The sequence below is a fragment of the Oncorhynchus clarkii genome, chromosome 7, assembly GCF_045791955.1.
Source record: "Oncorhynchus clarkii lewisi isolate Uvic-CL-2024 chromosome 7, UVic_Ocla_1.0, whole genome shotgun sequence".
NCBI lineage: Eukaryota > Metazoa > Chordata > Actinopteri > Salmoniformes > Salmonidae > Oncorhynchus > Oncorhynchus clarkii.
The window spans coordinates 2,586,247-2,593,746 of NC_092153.1; the positions used below are offsets into that span (position 1 = coordinate 2,586,247).

The following is a 7,500-nucleotide window of genomic DNA, read 5'->3' on the forward strand; positions in this document are numbered from 1 at the left end:
TGTCTCTCTGTGAAGATGCCTAGGAGTGGTCTCTGTCTGTCTCTCTGTGAAGATGCCTAGGCGTGGTCTCTGTCTGTCTCTCTGTGAAGATGCCTAGGAGTGGTCTCTGTCTGTCTCTCTGTGAAGATGCCTAGGAGTGGTCTCTGTCTGTCTCTCTGTGAAGATGCCTAGGAGTGGTCTCTGTCTGTCTCTCTGTGAAGGTCTCTAGGAGTGATATCTGTCTGTCTCTCTGTGAAGGTCCCTAGTAGTGGTATCTGTCTGTCTCGCTGTGAAGGTCCCTAGGAGTGGTCTCTGTCTGTCTCGCTGTGAAGATGCCTAGGAGTGGTCTCTGTCTGTCTCGCTGTGAAGATCCCTAGGAGTGGTATCTGTCTGTCTCTCTGTGAAGATCCCTAGGAGTGGTATCTGTCTGTCTCTCTGTGAAGAACCCTAGGAGTGATATCTGTCTGTCGCTCTGTGAAGATCCCTAGGAGTGGTATCTGTCTGTCTCTCTGTGAAGAACTCTAGGAGTGGTATCTGTCTGTCTCTCTGTGAAAATCCCTAGGAGTGGTATCTGTCTGTCGCTCTGTGAAGATCCCTGGGAGTGGTATCTGTCTGTCTCTCTGTGAAGAACTCTAGGAGTGGTATCTGTCTGTCTCTCTGTGAAAATCCCTAGGAGTGGTATTTGTCTGTCTCTCTGTGAAGATCCCTAGGAGTGGTCTCTGTCTGTCTCTCTGTGAAGAACTCTAGGAGTGGTATCTGTCTGTCTCTCTGTGAAGATCCCTAGGAGTGGTATCTGTCTGTCTCTCTGTGAAGGTCCCTAGGAGTGGTCTCTGTCTGTCTCTCTGTGAGGATTCCAGAACGATCTCAACATTTCTGTTGTGATGGAATCACTTGGCAAGACTCCAGATTGCAATTATAAACAGGTGTGATTTGACGCCTTGAGATTAAAATATTTCTGGTAATTAGTTCAGTAAGAATGACAAAAAACACACCTTTATCCGCAAACAGTCTTGTTATTTTCACCCACTGTGCTCCAAAGAGATTCTGTGATCTCATATCCTGTGATGATTATTTTGTGACATTTAAAAAAATACATTCGACTCTGCAGCATAATAGATAGCGATGGCTGGACAGGAAACAGGAAACCTTGGTTTTTTGTTTTGAAACAAAATGTCACCCTATCCCCTACGTTGTGTGTCCAATGGGCCCTGGTCCAAAGTAGTGCACTATGGCTACGGGGATAACTAGTCAGATGTATAACCGAATCCATTCAACTGAAACGGGTCTTCCTCATTTAACCCAATTCCTCTGAATCAGAGAGGTGCGGGGGTGAGTGGGGGGCGCAGCCTTAATCAACATCCATGTTCTCGACACCCGGGGAACAGTGGGTTAACCGCTTCGCTCAGGAGCAGAACGACAGATTTGTACCTTGTCAGTCCGGGGATTCGAACCAGCAACCTTTGGGTTACTGGCCCAGCGTTCCTACCCTCCAGGCGACCTGCCGCCCCTCACAGGAATCTAAGGTCTGTTTTTCTTTAAATGTTTGGTCCTCTCTGATCTCTGAGCTGATCTAGACAACCTTTTCATTAACACGGCTAATTAGAATGATTAGAGAGGCTAATATGACTGATAATGGCTGAGGAGAGAGAGAGGAGAGAGAGAGAGAGAGAGAGAGAGAGAGAGAGAGAGAGAGAGAGAGAGAGAGAGAGAGAGGATAAACAGACAGCGAGAGAGTGAGTGCATTGACCTCCTGTTCAGTCTCTCCATCTAGTGTTTAGGATGTCGATACTGTCTGGACCACGTCTGGGAGTTGGGACCCAGGCTCCCCGTCTCTCCATCCCTTCCATCTCCCCTCCTCCCCCTTTCCTCATTGACTCTGAGCCACAGAGCAAATACGCTGCAGCAACATTGACGCAACATTGACGGGATGGACAATTGAGACACCCCAGAGAGAGAGAGTGATAGATTTAGAGGGAGAAAGAGAGTGAGATACAGAGAGAGAGAGAGAGAGAGACAGAGAGAGTGAGATAGAGACAGACAGAGAGATAGATTTAGAGGGACAAAGACAGTGAGAGACAGAGAGACAGAGAGAGAGACAGAGAGAGACAGAGAGAGAGAGACAGAGAAAGAATGACAGAGAGACAGAGAGAGAGAGACAGAGAAAGAATGAGAGAGAAACAGAGAGAGAGAGACAGAGAGAGAGACAGAGAGAGAGACAGAGAGAGAATGAGAGAGAGAATGAGAGAGAGAGAGACACAGAGAGAGAGAGAGATTGACAGAGAGAGAGACAGACAGACAGAGAGTTAGAGAGAGAGATTTGGAGAGCGAGGGAGTGAAATACAGAGAGAGAGAGGGAGAGTTAGCGAGAGAGGGGAAGAGAGACAGTCCTGGTTCCAGTGCATTTGCGAAAAAAGCACAATCGTTGCATGACTGTACCTAACCATGAACATCAATGCCTTTCTTAAAATCAATACACAGAAGTGTATATTTTTAAACCTGCATATTTAGCTAAAATAAATCCAGGTTAGCAGGCAATATTAACCAGGTGAAATTGTGTCACTTCTCTTGCGTTCATTGCACACAGAGTCAGTGTATATGCAACAGTTTGGGCCGCCTAATTTGCCAGAATTTTACGTAATTATGACATAACATTGAAGGTTGTTCAATGTAACAGCAATATTTAGACTTATGGATGCGACCCGTTAGATAAAATACGGAACGGTTCCGTATTTCACTGAAAGAATAAATGTTTTGTTTTCGAGATTATAGTTTCCGGATTCGACCATATTAATGACCTAAGGCTCGTATTTCTGTATGTTATTATATTATAATTAAGTCTATGATTTGATAGACCAGTCTGACTGAGCGGTGGTAGGCAGCAGCAGGCTCATAAGCATTCATTCAAACAGCACTTTACTGCGTTTTGCCAGCAGCTCTTCGCAATGCTTCAAGCATTGAGCTGTTTATGACTTCAAGCCTATCAACTCCCGAGATTTGGCCCGTGTAACCGATGTGAAATGGCTAGCTAGTTAGCGGGGTGCGCGCTAATAGCATTTCAAACGTCACTCACTCTGAGACTTGGAGTGGTTGTCCCCCTTGCTCTGCATGGGTAACGCTGCTTCGAGGGTGGCTGTTGTCGATGTGTTCCTTGTTCGAGCCCAGGTAGGAGCGAGGAGAGGGACGGAAGCTATACTGTTACACTGGCAATACTAAAGTGTCTATAAGAACATTCAATAGTCAAAGGTATGTGAAATACAAATGGTATAGAGAGAAATAGTCCTATAATTCCTATAGTAACTACAACCTAAAACTTCTTACCTGGGAATATTGAAGACTCATGTTAAAAGGAACCACCAGCTTTCATATGTTCTCATGTTCTGAGTAAGGAACTTAAACGTTAGCTTTCTTACATAGCACATATTGCACTTTTACTTTCTTACACTTTGTTTTTGCATTATTTCAACCAAATTGAACATGTTTCATTATTTATTTGAGGCTAAATTTATTTTATTGATGTATTATATTAAGTTAAAATAACTGTTCGTTCAGTATTGTTGTAATTGTCATTATTACAAATACATTTATTAAACAATAGTCCGATTAATCGGTATCGGCTTTTTTTGGTCCTCCAATATTTGGACACTGTGTTAATTAACTAACCTCCAGACGAGCTTCAATGCCGTACAACTCTCCTTCCATGTTCTCTAACTGCTCTTAAACGCTAGTAAAACTAAATGCATGCTCTACAACCGATCGCTGCCCGCACTGACTTGAATATGTGGACAACTACAAATACCTAGGTGTCTGGCTAGACTGTAAACTCTCCTTCCAGACTCACATTAAGCATCTCCAATCCAAAATTAAATCTAGAATCGGCTTCCTATTTCGCAACAAAGCCACCTTCACTCACGCTGCCAAACATACCCACGTAAAACTGACTATCCTACCGATCCTCGACTTCGGCGATGTAATTTACAAAATAGCCCCCAACACTCTACTCAACAAATTGGATGCAGTCTATCACAGTGCCATCCGTTTTGTCACCAAAGCCCCATATACCACCCACCACTGCGACCTGTATGCTTTCGTTGGCTGGCCCTCGCTTCATACTCGTCTCCAATCCGACTGGCTTCAGGTCATCTACAAGTCTCTGATAGGTAAGGCCCCGCCTTATCTCAGCTCACTGGTCACCATAGCAGCACCCACCCGTAGCACGCGCTCCAGCAGGTATATCTCTCTAGTCAACCCCCAAAGCCAATTCCTCCTTTGGCCTCCTTTCCTTCCAGTTCTCTGCTGCCAATGACTGGAATGAATTGCAAAAAATCACTGAAGCTGGAGACTCATACCTCCCTCACTAGCTTTAAGTACCAGCTGTCTGAGCAGCTCACAGATCACTGCACCTGTACATAGCCCATCTGTAAACAGCCCATCCAACTACCTCATCCCCATGCTGTATTTATTTATTTATCTGGCTCCTTTGCACCCCAGTATCTCTACTTGCACATTCATCTTCTGCACATCTACCATTCCAGTGTTTAATTGCTATATTGTAATTACTTCGCCACCATGGCCTATTTATTGCCTTACCTCCCTTATCTTACCTCATTTGCACTCACTGTATATATATTTTCTTCAACTGTGTTATTGACTGTATGTTTTGTTTATTCCATGTGTAACTCTGCTGTTGTTGTTTGTGTTGAACTGCTTTGCTTTATTCTTGGCCAGGTCGCAATTGTAAATGAGAACTTGTTCTCAACTGGCCTACCTGGATAAATAAAGGTGTTCTCAACTTGCCTACCTGGTTAAATCAAGGTGTTCTCAACTTGACTACCTGGTTAAATCAAGGTGTTCTCAACCAGCCTACCTGGTTAAATAAAGGTGATCTCAACTGGCCTACCTGGTTAAATAAAGGTGTTCTCAACTTGCCTACCTGGTTAAATCAAGGTGTTCTCAACCAGCCTACCTGGTTAAATAAAGGTGATCTCAACCAGCCTACCTGGTTAAATAAAGGTGATCTCAACTAGCCTACCTGGTTAAATAAAGGTGAAATAAAATAAATAAAAAATAAATGACCAGGTGAAAGCTATGATCCCTTATTGATCAGTGTAGATGAAGGGGAGGAGACGGGTTAAAGAAGGAGTTTTAAGCCTTGAGACAATTGAGACAAGGATTGTGTCTGTGTTGCCATTCAGAGGGTGAATGAACAAGACAACAGATTTAAGTGCCTCTGAACAGTGTATGGTAGTAGGTGCCAGGCACATCTGTTTGTGTCCAGAACTATAACACTGCTGGGTTTTTCACACTCAATATTTTCCTGTGTGTATCAAGAATGGTCCACCACCCAAAGGACATCCAGCTAACTTGACACGACTGTGGGCAGCATTGGAGTCAACATAGACCAGCGTCCCTGTGGAACGCTTTAGACTTCTTGTAGAGTTCTGACGAATTGAGGATGTTCTGGAGGCAATCAGAAACAATTATTTTACCACAGGGAATATGGTGTTGTTTTAGATACCCTAGGAGTTAGACATCCCATTAACATAACGCTCTGTCTGTTTAACTAACTCACTAACCAACCAACATGTACAGCAACTGACTAACTGCCCGTGTGGTTACAATGTAGTCATGTGACATATCTCTTTATTCCACATTAATGTTACATGATCAGAATGTGTTGATACAGTTGAAGTCGGGAAGTTTACATACACTTAGGGTGGAGTCATTAAAACTCATTTTTCAACCACTCCACACATTTCTTGTTAACAAACTATAGTTTTGGCAAGTCGGTTAGGACATCTACTTTGTGCATGACACAAGTAATTTTTCCAACAATTGTTTACAGACAGATTATTTCACTTATAATTCACTGTATCACAATTCCAGTGGGTCAGAAGTTTACATACACTAACTAAGTTGACTGTGCCTTTTAACAGCTTGGAAAATTCCAGAAAATGATGTCATGGCTTCAGAAGCATCTGATAGGCTAATTGACATAATTTGAGTCAATTGGAGGTGTACCTGTGGATGTATTTCAAGGCATACCTTCAAACTCAGTGTCTTTTCGTTTGACATAATGGGAAAATCAAAAGAAATCAGCAGAGACCTCAGAAAAATAATTATGGACCTCCACAAGTCTGGTTCATCCTTGGAAACAATTTCCAAATGCCTGAAGGTACCACGTTTATCTGTACAAACAATAGTACGCAAGTATAAACACCATGGGACCACGCAGCCGTCACACCGCTCAGGAAGGAGACGCGTTCTGTCTTCTAGAGATGAATGTACTTTAGTGTGAAAAGTGCAAATCAATCCCAGAACAACAGCAAAGGACCTTGTGAAGATGCTGGAAGAAACAGGTACAAAATCTACATCCATCTATAAAACATGTCCTATATCGACATAACCTGAAAGGCCGCTCAGCAAGGAAGAAGCCACTGCTCCAAAACCGCCATAAAAAAGCCAGACTACGGTTTGCAACAGCACATGGGGACAAAGATTGTTATTTTTGGAGAAAAGTCCTCTGGTCTGATGAAAAGAAAATAGAACTGTTTGGCCATTAATGACCATCGTTATGTTTGGAGGAAAAAGGGGGAGGCTTGCAAGCCGAAGAACACCATCCCAACCATGAAGCACGAGAGTGGCAGCATAATTTTGTTGGGGTGCTTTGCTGCAGGAGGGACTGGGGCACTTCACAAAATAGATGGCTTCATGTAGAAGGAAATTATGTGGATATATTGAAGCAACATCTCAAGACATCAGTCAGGAAGTTAAAGCTTGGTCGCAAATGGGTCTTCCAAATGGACAATGACCCCAAGCATACTTCCAAAGTTGTGAAAAAAAATGGCTTAAGTACAACAAAGTCAAGGTATTGGAGTGGCCATCACAAAGCCCTGACCTCAATCCCATAGAAAATGTGTGGGCAGAACTGAAAAAGCGTGTGCGAGCAAGGAGGCCTACAAACCTGACTCTGTTACACCAGCTCTGTCAGGAGGAATGGGCCAACATTCACCCAACTTATTGTGGGAAGCTTGTGGAAGGCTACCTGAAACGTTTTACCCAAGTTAAACAATTTAAAGGCAATGTTACCAAATACTAATTGAGTGTATGTAAACTTCTGACCCACTGGGAATACGATGAAAGAAATTAAATCTGAAGTAAATCATTCTCTCTAGTATTATTCTGACATTTCATATTCTGAAAATAAAGTGATAACTGTCCTAAGACAGTAAATCTTTTACGAGGATTACATGTCAGGAATTGTGAAAAACTGAGTTTAAATGTATTTGGCTAAGATGTATGTAAACTTCCCGACATCAACTGTACATTCCATTCAGCACAGTTCAGTAGAAGCTCCTCTTCTCTTCAAGAACAAGTTTTCTTAATTAGTTAAAGTAAACAAATGAAATAGAATCTGGTACCCCTTCCTCGCCCCTCCTCCCCCTCCACTCAACATTCTCCCCCTTCTTCCCCCCTCCTCTCATCATTCTCCCCCCCCCTCAGGAGCTCTTGTTGCAACATCAA

General features: G+C 43.1%; 1 protein-coding gene across 1 annotated transcript in view; it reads left to right on the forward strand.

Moving 5' to 3' along the window:
* Positions 1-7,500, forward strand: part of LOC139412710 (protocadherin-17-like) — a 156,981-nt gene that overhangs the window by 59,707 nt on the left and 89,774 nt on the right.